Below are 13,901 nucleotides of genomic sequence, written 5' to 3' on the forward strand. Positions count from 1 at the left end.
TCCTTCCAGTAAGGTGGGCTTACAGATGCCAGTGGGCTGCAATGGGCCTCTTTGAGGATGTCAGAGAATAATTTGACAGCTTTTCCTTCCTCTTTCTCACAACAGGAGCCAATATGAGTAGAAAGCTGATTTCTTTATTGTGTTCTGTCTCAAATCTCATACTTCCATACTTAGACTTGCAGTTATGACTTCATACTTCAGTTCACATAGACAAGTGTGGGTGGCTACATGTAGCAATGGTTCCAGTTAATTTTTTTAGCGGGCAATGGAGTATCGATCAAATTTTAAAACAACAAACATCAGCATTGATGGCGACGCTAACGCTAGCTAGCTGCCTAACAGGAAAAACTAGGACTTTAAAATTAGATGTGGACAAAGGCCTGCCTAGTTATAATTGTTCACTACCCTACCGAAAACAGTGGCAGTACACCAGCACTACTTACTAAGTATCCAAACTGACGCACCTTTGAACTTTCCTGGATGTTAGCCCACAGAGTTTACTGAAAGTAGTAACAATTTTGCTTTCTTTTAGGACCATATATTACAAAACAACACTTCTGTTTAGCACAATGCTAGCAAATCGTGGCTACGACAGCTTCTTGTGAAAAAAATAAAATAAAACATAAAATAAAATAAAAACCTAACATAGTGGGTAGATTAGCATTCATTGATTTTGTTAAATATGTTGTGACATGAACACATATTTTGTTTTTTCCATGCTGGGGTAAAAGTGGTGCAGTATCTCAAGGCTATTTTTACCATAAGTGTTTGATTTCCCACCTGCAGGGCAAGATGTTGCCGCAATACAGAATGTAGAGGTTATGTGATCATACCTTTTTTTCCCCCTCAACCCAGCCTTTTCCCAAAATCCAACCTTGCTGTTTTTGTCTTCCCTCACCTTTTCCTATCAACAGCTCAGCAGCGATCAACACTGGGAGTTTCACACAAGGAACACTGGAGAACAGCAATGCCAATTAGAACAGTGATGTGCTTCCGGGTGTATTAGCAGTCTGGCTGCTGATTGTCACAGGACATATATTAGTTAGCATAGGGTAAAGTGTGATTAATGGTGCACGTCTCTCGCCAGGATTTCATGAAAACGGGTAAAGTTTTGTAGTCAAGCGCACAAAACACTTTATCAGTGAATAATTGCAGTGACTGTGTTTCTATATATTTATATATATTTACCATGGTGCAGGGCTCGCAAAATTTCAAAATCCCTGGTAGCCCTTCGGGCAGGGACTCTTCAGTTTTTGGTAGCCCAAAATAAATTTAAGTAGCCCGAATAAAAAAGAGAGCAATTTTTTGATTGATGTTTTGTTTCCTTTACAATATTATACATTAAAGTATAATATTGTAACAGAAACAAAACATTAATCAAAAAATTGTTGAAACACTAATTACAACATTGTATAAAAATTACAATCATCAACTCAAATACTTGGTTCTAATTGAACAGAAATTTCTATGAACTTGTAAGAACTGTGTAGGACATGAATCAGTCTTTGTCAGATCCTGAATTTGAAATTTCCACTGAAGTCATTGGTAAGAGGCAAGTGGAACCAAGATCGAGGCCATTTGCTTTTTGAAGTTTGCAAAGACTGCTAAATTGTGCCAGTGGTAGTTCACTCTTTGCAACATAGTACGCTGTTCTAAACAGATTTTTCAGGTTTATTTTTAGTATGTTATTTGCAATCGGTGTTTGTTCTGGGAAAGATATTGCAGACTGAGCAATAATGCATTTCTTGCATTTCTCATGGGTTCTAATGGGGGCCTTTCTTAAAATTACTGGTCCCAGTAACAAAGGCGCTTGTCGACTCAGAAATCGAGAGAAAACCAACAACACACCCGGCAGAACATTATGTTATTTACACGGGTGCACAAAAGTGGTCCGCATGTGCGCATTCACTGTCAAAATAAAAGACGCGCACCAGATAAGAAGTTGCAACGCGCGTTTGCGTCCAGTTAAAAGGCACTGTTTTGTCCACTAGAGTGGGATTTTCACGGCACATTCTGCACCACATCTCTGTGCGTTCATTTGTTTGAAGCCAGCTCACCTCCTGCAACCACTTTTCCGAGAATACGCGCTTCTTTTGTGGTTCGGACTCCTTCTGACATTTCTTTGGAGGTGGAGGAACATCACAGTAATTGCTTAAAGGAGCTTCTTCGACATTTTTAAGAGTTCTAAACAAATGTCTGTCCTCCTCCAGAAAATCTTACGTACGCAAACACGCGTTGTAACTTCTTATCTTGTGCCCGTTTTTTGTTTTGACAGCAAATGCGCACCTGCGGACCACTTATGTGCAGCCCTGGTTATTTAGCTCATCATATTGCAGCCACAGAGAATTCTTTTGTCCATGAAACCATAAAGCTGCACTTTCTTTTTGCCTTATAGTCTGATTTGTCATAACTTTTCCGTTTTGTGGTCACTTCTTCACCCTGACCTGTCTTATTTGGCTCAGCAGAACTAAAATATATATCCTCCTGCTTTTACACAGGCACTCACATAACGCTCAGCGATTCTCTGCGCGATCAACCTCTCACATGTTTAAGCTTGCTGCGGGAGATTTCACTTGTCATGTTTGCATAGTAAGCTAACGATTGATGAGACGATGTCAGAGGAATTGGTGCGTAAATGATAGTCACTCACCAATCAGTGCTGTCGCTCTCAATACACAGTTCGCGCGACTGCAAAGTGAAAGCAAAAAACAAGTGCAAATTCTGGCTCACCGATGCCAATGACATAATTACCCAGCTACATTTCCCAAAGAATGCAAAAGCATTGACATATATTTTTCCTTCCTATGATAGCCCGAAGGGCAGGGCAGAGATAGATTTTGGTAGAGAAACCCCCCCCAGAAAATCAGACAAAGTTTAGCAATAAATGGAAAAGGTCTTACATAGTGCTTTTCTACTTTACTTGAGCACTTTATACAGTTTATACAAAGTGCCTCATTTCCCCATTTACCCTTTCTCTACATCTAAGTCATTTCTATCTAGCATTCACACTCCACTGGATGCACCAGAAAGCAATTTGGGGTTCAATAGCTTGCCCAAGGATACTTGCACACTGGAGCAGTCAGTAAGATTAGCAGATGAGCTGCTATACCTCCTAAGCCACAGCCATAACAGGACCCCCTTCTAATTGTAGTTGCTGCTATGAGTCGTAACAGGTCTCCATTGGAGCCATCTCACCACTTGGAGCCATAACCAGTAAAAATGTAACATAGCTCCAGTTAACCTTTATCATTGTCTGTCTATACATCACCAAGAGTTAAAATAAGAAAGAGTCACATATAGACATAGAAGAAAGAGTCAGGCAGCTGTGGAATCACTCGGTATCATTCATGGTAATGGAGTGGCTGAGGTGAAGAGAAAATTCTGAAATGTGGAAAGTACCACCTTATGGCCTGCGGGAAGTGTGGAAGCACCGTATGGCAGGCTGTATATATCTACGTCGTACCGCAAAGCACATATTTTGTTGACAGTCAATTTCAATAAGCTGCCAGACCGCCTCATTTTCAACAATTTACTGACTGAACTGAATAAAGTACATGTAATCTTGGGCAGTCAGGATTTCAGCAATACTGGTTTACTGCATCCAAAGTTCATATTCAATACTGATAAAAGTAAATATAAAGAAATATTAAGCCTCAAAGGCTAAGAAAAAGCCACGTCTGTCTGCCTTCACAATCTCAATAAAGCAAAAAAAAAAAAGAAAGAAAAAAGAAAAAAATCCAAAAAAGATATTTTCTTTCTTCAAAATTTAGACAATCTATTTAGGTCTGACAGCCTTCGTAGCTTTACTTCAAAAGAACAGTCTCAATCACAGCCATCACTTTTGCTTCGCCAATATCTGCCAACCACACTAAACTCCAGACCACTTTCAATTTTCCACTATTTGAGCCTGAGACATTTTCTGTCATGTTTGTGTCTTTCTTCTGGCAGAGAGATGAAGTCCGAAATTGGGAGTTAATGTCCCTTTTGAATCACTTGACTCACCATGGGACATAATTCTCAAAGCTCTCAGTTTATCCCCTGCCAAAAGCACAAGCTGGGAAATGCCAAGTCACTGAAGGCGGGTGGCAGATTACTGGTGACTGTTGCAGGCAACTAAAAAAGAAAAAAGAAAAAAAAAACTGCAAAACGTTCCCAGTGTGTATGCGTAACCTAGATTGGGTTTCAGGGTGCTTATCATATTATAGTCCAGTGAGCTCACGAAACCTGATTTTTCTTTTTAAAACAACCAAGAGAAAACAGCTTTCATAACAAACGTGTTCAGACTGAAAATGTGTTTTCTAGGTGATCATATATCTACATGTTTGTTTTGCACTTCCAATTGTACCCATAAATGAGTCTACTGCTGGTGCGAATAGATTTTCACTTTTGTTGGAATCTCAACCATTTCATGTTGTACTTTTTACCCGATTTTTTTTTTTCAAAGAATAGAGCCAGAATCTTTTGATCAAGCTGCATTCCTGATGGTTGTAGATGGTGTTTGTAGCACCAGTCACACCAGGAGAATCTTTATAAATTTAGGCACTGTAAGACTTTGTTGAGTCTTTGTTCATAAAACTGTTTCAGTGGGCATGCTGTGACACCCTTTCACATTCCAACAAACGACTGTTTTGGAATCACAACCAAATATATTCAGTATATACAATATACACAAATGATGACCAACATTACAGTCTACACCCAATCTAAGAAGTCCTTGAGACACTTTCTGTATGCTGCTGCTCAGAACGAATTGTCTATAATGTGCAATGTTCTGTGTAAGCCAAGCCTACACTTTCATCGTGCTATCATGCTAGACTACAGGTGTATTAAACAATCCACATCACAGTCTATGTGGACAGGGAAAAGGGGATGTATTGTGAGCAAAATGTACAAGAATTAACACGAGACAACCCTTTCTTTGTGAATACAAATTATGCCCTACTAACTGTAATGTGCTCATAATAATTGGGATGATTCTCAGTTACAGTCCATTTATTCTGATTGGATATGAATTCCAGCTCATTTACATGTGGATTTCTACTGTTCTGTGCAAGAAGAGTTCTGCGATCAGCACTTTTCTTCATGCCAGTGTACTGTATGTTCCATAGATATGCTTGTACCTGTGTGTAAAATTACAATAACTGTAGCTGAACCCCCTAAAATTTGCATTACAGTTCACATAAGTCATTTCCCTTAGCTATAGGTAGAAAAAACTGTTGTGTTCCTCCTTTATATACAGTGCTTAGGATGCTTCAGAACAGAGAGCCTGGCATCACAAGGGAATGATTATGTGACTTCATCTCTCAGTAGCACCTCTGTGACAGCAGTGATTCTAGGTGCTAAGCTGTATTGACTGTCTCACACAGCATATCATTGTCTCTACTATACATACACATAAAGTGAGAAAGTGGAACATTTGCATGTCTGTCCCTTTGGAGGCATTACTTTGAAAAACCTCTGTAGGAAATAGCTTTTCAAAATTTCAAAATTTTCCAATTTGGGAAACAATACATACACATATACTTGTAAATAATTTTCCTGTAATTTGAAGTAATCTGCCACTCAACTGCCCACTGTCACGCTCACCCACTTCTCCTCTTCTAGAGGTTATGTCTGAAAAAACAGATGCTTGAATCTCATCTGGTTTGTTGTAGCAGAACTGCTGTCAACCAACATAGGAAGCATTAAAAAAGTATGCACACACACCAAAAACATACACACAGGTCATGAAGCTGCTATATTGCCTTCCACACAATGACAAATTCTGGTCATGCTGAGGAATTGCACTGATCTGACAGCACAGCAGCTGTAATTTATTCATGCAGACACATGGACATGTGAGATACTCCTATAAAGACATAAAAATAATGGAAGTAAAATTCTTTCATGCGTGGTGCTTTCATTCATTTAGGTACCAACCTGAGTGAAGGTGTTTGGTTGTTTGTTTCGACATAAATACTACGCTTCTCTGCCTGTGTACTGTCAGTTTGATATTTCTGGCATTTTATTTTTAATTCTGTGTACTTTTTTTTAAAGTGTAAAGATTCTTTTAAACGGTACACCATTACCTGTCCACCTTTCTTTCAGTTTCTCAAACTTTTATGTCCAGAGTACACCCTACTATCTTTTTTTTAATATTTAAAAATATAACAACATATATTTGTTTTTTATGTTTGTGGACTACAGGCTAAATGTCTGGATTAGTTTGACATGTGCAATTTTGGGGGGAAATTTCATTGAATTGGCATCTACACACAGTCAAACATTATTCTGCATTTTTTATTAATATTTTAACCACACCAGGAGTCTAAGTTAAGGTAAATGATCAACTAAATGACCCCAAAATATTCAGGAATATTCAGAAAATGTTTTCCTTTAATTTGTAATTTTTTATGGTGCTGTTTTTTCATGTATTTAATAGAGTTTGAGAACCGAACTGACCAATACATTGACTACATGTAATACAGGGTGCTCAGGATGCAAAAATATTTCTTTTAAATGTCATTAATATGAAATTCAAGTGCTACAAAAAGAAAATATAAATACTAGCTCTATCAAAAACAATCATCTGCCTTTAAAAAGGCTATTTAAAAAAACATTGGACATAGAAACTTACAGTAAATTTTAAAATACATGGCTAAAAATCGTTTTTTACACACAAAATGTCCAATGTTCACATGTGACATGTCCATATGATAGTGAAAGTCATCTCATACTTTTGTAAACACATCTGGAGTCACTGCAGCCACTGGTGTTGTTATGCTACCTACCAGCACCCATGAAAGTCACAAATCTGCTCTTTTTAATAGTAGTTTACTGCTACAACTACACATGTTTCTTTTTCAGCTATTTATTAATAATTGACTTTATGTATATGTATATATTGTACTATTCTTAGTTAGCGTATTGTCTGTCTTGTTAATGTATAATATAATGGAGCACTGTAACAAAAAAATTATTTCCCCCAGGGATCAATAAAGTATTTTGATTCTGATAATAGACTGTTTTAATCATTACCAGTGGGCAACTGTGGAATTACAGAATTTTGAAATACTTTTCGATACACCCAATATATCATATCCTCTGCATCACTGGTCCGCGGTGGTGTGAGGATGGTGAATCGGGCTGTGAAATAACGTGCTGGTTTTCTTTCTTGTTTCCCAGGTTTTTTTTTTACTTCAGTGAAAGTACTGCTGCAAATTTGGGCAGCTGTCATTGCAGCCTCTACTTCTAAAAGGGCATCTGTAAGCTTCTCTCATGCCTCTTAAGTGCTGAAAATGAACTGAACTTTACCAGCTCAGACTGGAGCTCTGCCACCCACAGTGGTTGAAAGATGCTGCCATTATGCTCTGTGATGGCAGACATGTGATTTGAATCGATATTCCCATTCGGTTTTAAATCCAGGCCAAGTAATCACAAAGAGTCAGAAAACCTTAAGGGAAGAAAGTTGATTCTTTTAACAGTGTTTCTGATTTTTGTTTTTATTTAATGTGTACAAAAAAAAAAGAGAAAAAAGGGAGAAGTGGAGAGGGTAAAACTAAATGAAAGGGACTGGAGCATCTTCCCTGAAAAAGGAAACTGCTACCATGAAACTAGAACATATCCTCACAAGATGGCAGATGTATCATGTTTAATGGATAAAACGACCCAAATTCTTTTCTTTTACCTCCCTGTTGGTGTGTGTGTGTGTGTGTGGGGGGGGGGGGGGGGGGGTATGACTGGTTTTACCTACAAGTATGTATATGAAGATAGGGTCTAATCTAGCATTGTCACCCAGTTCCCGGAGGAAACGCATGCCTGCTACCATGTTGTCAGATATCTATAATTACTTCACCTCAACAATGACCTTATCTGGTGATAGAACCTTGTGTCCTTTTCTGATAAGGCACTACTACTGTACTGTATCTGCAGATATACTTAAAAAAAGAAAGACACTAAGATGGTGAGGATGGTAAGATGTGGATGTATGGCTGTGTGCGTGTCCCCTGGGTCTCATTGGAGTATAAAGCTCCTCTTCTCTTCCTCGTCCTCACCACCAGGGGCCTGAGCCTGACCACCTGCCTGAAGGAGGTGTGTTGGACCCTGCTGAGCTCAACAGAGGAAGGCTGCGGTAATGACACACTCCATCACACTGGACACAAAACAACGGTGAACCTCAAACAAGAAAAGTACTGGGAGAACTAACAGCCTCATATCTGTCCCTGAAAACAAAGCCAAATATTTGAGTGACAACACTTTTCATTGCACAGGCCATGATGGCTGCATGTAGATATCCATCATATAAAAGCAGACAAAAATATGGCATCAGCAGCTTCGAATATTAAGCAGGAGTGCAAAGAAATAACGAAACAAGGAGAAAGCTTCCAGTGTCCTGATGATTTCCTTTTAGCATAGTTTACATTGGCTCACACTTTACAAAAAGAAAAGGAGTTAATGATCCGTAGTAGCCCTGTGAGCTGTGTCAGTCCTGTGATAAACTAGCAATCTGTCCAGATTGTACTCTCACCCTATGTCAGCAAGGATAGGCTCTGGCCCGTCCGCGACCCTGAATTGGAAAAGCAGTTAAGAAAATGGATGGCTGGAAAGAGATAATGATGTTCAGAGGATTAAAGTGGCATGTTATCTTGTTCTAGGCAAAAACAAATGATTAATATGAGGGTCAACATGTAAACTCGCAGGGGGTAATACATTAGTGAAGAGTGGGTCATACCAGGGGCCTGATGAAGATACAAAACAGCATTGCTTTACTGCAGGCATTAGCTGTTTGTAATTTTACAGGGTATACAGTATATGTTTTTGCATTGAGCTTCAAATGTATTGTTTTAAACAGGACTCACTTTAAAGTGAAAACAATGTCAACAGAAGCAATATCATGTTCCTACTAATCAATGAACTGTCTTTCTTTGTTGTTAGAGTAGATATCAGATTAGCCTGCACATCACATTGTTACTGTGCACAGTGAACTTGCTACTTTGTTGCCTTTGAAATGGTTGCTTTGGAGATGGGAATCAGGTCTGAGACTACTCGCTGTCAGTTGCTGTTTTAAAACCCACTTTGGTCAAGATGGCAATGAAAGACAGTAAGATGGAGTCAGTCTGCTATCAGTTTGCTAGAATGAGGTCAACTTGAGAACTACAGTGCATGCAATCTGTTGATAATATAGTGATAACTTGACAAAAAAAAATCTGTAGGTGTCGACATAGACAGAAATTCACATTAAAAATAAATTCATATGAACTATTGATATCCACGTTCCAGCCCAAACCAATTTGAAACAACATTTCCTCCACAAATACTGTAGTGATGGAATTGCTGCAGGACAGAGATTTAGCTGTAAAATGATGTAGCTGCTCATCAACCTCTATATAAACTCAATACAACCAGCGGAGTGCGCTCATCTGTGCAGACTGACTCAGATTGATTGCAATTTGTTGTCTTTCGTTTTTAGCTCAAACTTGCTAATTACATCTAGCAGTTAATTTGGGTTGAGGTCTGGTCAAGTTCACACCATAAACATTCATTTGGAACTAGACTGAAACAACCTACTCCAAAGGGTCTTGGAAAAAAAAAACAAGAGTTTGATTTAAACGGACTCAACACAGCAGGTGTGAATGCACCCTAACTATTATCTTTTAATGTCAGTCAGTTTTAAAACTTTCCTCCCAGTTTATTTAACTTATGTAACCCAAATAGAATTCTGGCTTCCACAGATTGGCTGTGTGCCCATGAAAATAAGTCATAAAACACACCTATCCACAGAATCAGGTTCTTCCATTCCAACCTCTCCACCACCAAGGGCAGGACCAAAGAGCTGACAGTGGATGCCAGGGACAAGACTGTAGACCTGACCAAGGTTGGAATGGCCTACAAAACCATTAGCATGAAGCTTCGTGAGAAGGTAACCACTGCTGGAGTGATTATTAGAAAAGAGAATGACCACTGATGTCCCTTGGTCTGGAGCTTCATGTGTGATCTTGCCTCGTGGGGGTGAGGATGATCATGAGAAAGGCAGTTGGGACCAACATTAGTAACAATGGGTTTCCCCTGCTCAAGTGTGCAAACCTGGTTACCAACTACAAAAAAATACCTTACAACTTTTCATCTGGATTTTTCATTGATATTCTGTCTCTCTCATTAAAATAAAATCAGAGACTGTTAATTTCTTTGGAAGCGAGCAAACTTACAAATTCAGCAGGGGATCAAATAATTGTACCAACACCGACACATATGATTAAAGGATTTTTCTGATTAAAAATTTAGATCAGAGGGAAATAGTTTTGATGCAAGCAGCACCACAAAAAAGTTGATCAGCACCAGATGCATTCACATCAGGACTGCTAGTTTACCAGTTCACGCCTTAAATTAATCTCAGGTGATAAGTGCGCCCAGAGGGAAAATAATTCGCTTTTAACAGTTGCGTCATTCGAATGGCTGGATTGCAACACTGATTGTAAATCCCAGTCGGATGTTAGAGATGGCTCTGTGTAGCCTGACTCACATGGAGAGCACACTGCGGAAAATCAAATGAAGAAAAGGCTTTACAACCACCACCACCACTTCATTGACATTTAAAAATTTCCTTCATTAGCTTGCCAAGTGCAGGAGGAGTAATTACTCAGAGGTTTGTACGAGCTGCTGCCCTGGAAGAACAGCCACCCATGATCTAAACGCATTTTATTTTGCTGGAAATACCCTGTTGATTAAAGACCCAAAGGCCACATATAATTTCCTATCTGCTTTCACTGTGTGTCCTATGAAGCTGGGACAATACACCAGCGCAGTCAAACAAAAGAGCTTTCCTGTCAGAGATGTTGTGTCTCCAGCGGAAACCTTGCCAACAACAAGGTCATCAGTGCCAAGGTTACAGGTTACAGACAGCGTCATGTAGCATTATTAACCTGATTTTAACTCATTATTATTCTTGGCAGAGTACCCTCCTCTTAGCTGGGGCGTCAGTGATCAGGTAATAAAGTAATGAATGGTTGCTGCTCTGCTGAGCGGCACTGCCCTTCACAGGAAATTAAAAAGGTATACCTGAATTCCTCATTTGGAGTAACATTTATATTCTTTCTCACTTTTAATATAAGAAGGGCTTGGCTATCATTTAAAACTAGAGATGGCACGATACCACTTTTTTATGTCCGATACCGATACCGATATCATAAATTTGGATATCTGCCGATACCGATATGAATCCGATATAGTGTTTTTTAATCAACAAAACTGTTTTTTAAATATCTTGCTGCATTTTGTATAAGTTCATACTCAAGTTTAAAACAACAACTACACTAAAGCTATTCTGTTATACCTGTATGCAAAAAAAATTTTTTTCATAGTTCAGCAATACTGATCAATCTAATAAACTTAAACCTACACCATCCTCCCTATTCTGGTATTTTAAAGAGTACTTAGCATAAATATTAAGCAACCTAACTAATAGGGTTCCAACTCCCAGCAACAACAAAAATAAATAAATAAAAAATAGGGAACCACCCCTCATGCTCCACCTCATGATGCTTAATCGACGTAATCAACCTTAATTTGATGCAGTGTGAAAAAAAATGCACAGAAATCAATTATTTTTCAAGAAATATTAAATAGATTCAACAGCTTTCTTCAACAAAATTGCGGACTGCACAGATGGTACCTTCCCAAAGGAAAAAGTACTATAGCTTACTAGGGTATATATATTAGACTTAATAGTTACTATATACAGTAATGGACTTCTATTCATTTTGCATCAAATTAAAACTTTGGGTGTCAGATAATTATTTATTAAAAGCTAGACATTTGAAATGAGAATAAGAAAGAAAAGTATGTCTTTGTGCCCCCTTTTCCCTGTTAATGCCCTATCGGCCCCCCTGGCTAAACTTTGCTAGATCCGCCCCTGCACAGTTACCAGCGTCAGCTACGTAGATAAAGATCCTCGAGTAGAAAGTAATATTAAATACATTCTAACAACAGCTGATCAAGCTTAAACGTGCTGCTGTTGTTCAGCCGCTGGTTTCCTCTTTCTGGTGCAAAGTGGGCCAAAAGCAAACTAGAGACACGGACTCGCGACAGAAAAGCCGATCAGCTGATCATTAAGCAGTTTCATGATTGAAGTAGCAGCAAGAAGAGGCAGTCGCTCCATATATCGCTTGTTAAGCTTAACGCAGGAATGCTTTACAAACATTCAGAGATGGACTTACACACTTGCTTTACTTCTCTCGGGGATAACTTTGTCGGAGATGAAATGCCGGGTTGCTAGCGAAGCTCCACATGCTATCCAGAGCACCGACAGGTCCCGCATGCCACAGCCGCTCTATCACGTGATGCATACTGCTCCGACGTGCTAACGTTCTGAGGTGAGTTAGGGCGTGTTGCAAGTTTTGTGAGGTGCTTTCGTGATATTTAATGGATCGGATTACATTTTTTATTTTTCTCCGATATCCGGTCCAGTAATTTAGGTCAGTATCGGACCGATACCGATACGTAATATCGGATCGGTCCATCTCTATTTAAAACCTGTATAATTTATATAGAAACATCACACTGCAATATTTGGGAAATACAAAAGGAAACAAAACCATATTTTCATAAGAACTTAGCTTCCTTGCACCTCTGTCATTAACCTAATGTCCCATTCCACTCTAACGGATTTTTTTCCCGCCCTTATCCTAATGATAGTTTTGGCTGGGCAGATGAACTGCTTAACAGGTAAGAAAAAAAACCCTTCCAGCTCACTGGCTTCTTTAATGAGCAAAGCAGAGTGTCATTGTCTGGCTGCTGGACAAAAAAAATATCATATTATTATGAGATCTTTAAGGGGGAGAGCTCCAAGTGTCCGTCTTCCTTCATTAGCTAAGTGTGTAGTGAGATGGCCAATATATATTTTATTTTGAAACTGTATAGATGTGAAGTAGATCACGATGGCTTCAGAAAAGCAAAAAAGTATTAAAGGTTTTCCTCCTCTCGATTGTAAGGAACAGTGTACTTCTCAGACCCACTGCACATATTTGAAGCACTGGAGAAGCTGTAACTTCACTACAATGGAAAGATAAATAAGATAAACAAGGAAACAAAAAAGGAGAACATAGTTCCACTCAAAGGAGAAGAAAGAGCACATCACAACACATTTCCAAATCAAATATTTATCCCGATTATTTAAATATAAACCAGGAAGCAAGTCCAAATTCTAAGTTCTTAATTTGTCATCTCTAAATTGCTAAACCAACAGGCAACTTTACAAATTGGATGTTTTCTGTAATGTGACACAAAACAGAGAAAAAGCTTCAATCTGTGGTTCCATTTGGGATGCTACAATCAGAGAATTTTTGGTAATTTGCCTGTAAATTATATGAGCAATTGTTCTGATCAAAATGATATTATGTGTTTACAAACAAATCAATTAGAGAACTAAACATTGCAGCATTTCTTCCATGCAAGCTCTATCTGACCTTCCCATGTGTCAGGCAGGTTAGAAAGTCAGTTTTATATTATTTGCATAATCTTCTATTTTGTACGAATTTTCCCACAGTTAATCAGACTCTGTGTTGCAACTAGCAATCAGCCCTGATATTCAGCTGTTTTGAAAGCATAATTAGAACATCACTCAACACAACCATCACAAGTCAGACAGAGAAAAAGAAGCATGACGCAACTGGCAATAAACTTTGGGCCAGAAAAAACATTTTTTTAAAGCAACTTTTCACTTAGCCTCTGGTTAATTCAGGCCACATACTGTAAATGCTTTTCCATTGCCATGTTCCCACATGCTGTTCATGCATCTGCTCCTCTAAGTCTGTCTTGACCCACTATCCATTGGCTTCTATGATAATTGTACAGCAGGGAATTTCAAAAAGAAATACGATTGCTCAAAGACACAATCAACCGTGTGCTAATAATCCCAACCACTGTAT

At 38.7% G+C, this 13,901-nt stretch overlaps 1 protein-coding gene across 1 annotated transcript in view; it reads right to left on the reverse strand.

The window, feature by feature from the left end:
• Positions 1–13,901, reverse strand: part of LOC146583683 (protein kinase C-binding protein NELL1-like) — a 307,223-nt gene that overhangs the window by 204,170 nt on the left and 89,152 nt on the right. The window lies entirely within an intron of this gene.

Source organism: Mchenga conophoros, linkage group LG1 (assembly GCF_057382185.1).
Source record: "Mchenga conophoros isolate Kocher_MC1m ecotype Shallow Benthic linkage group LG1, M_conophoros_male_GT1.1, whole genome shotgun sequence".
Lineage (NCBI taxonomy): Eukaryota > Metazoa > Chordata > Actinopteri > Cichliformes > Cichlidae > Mchenga > Mchenga conophoros.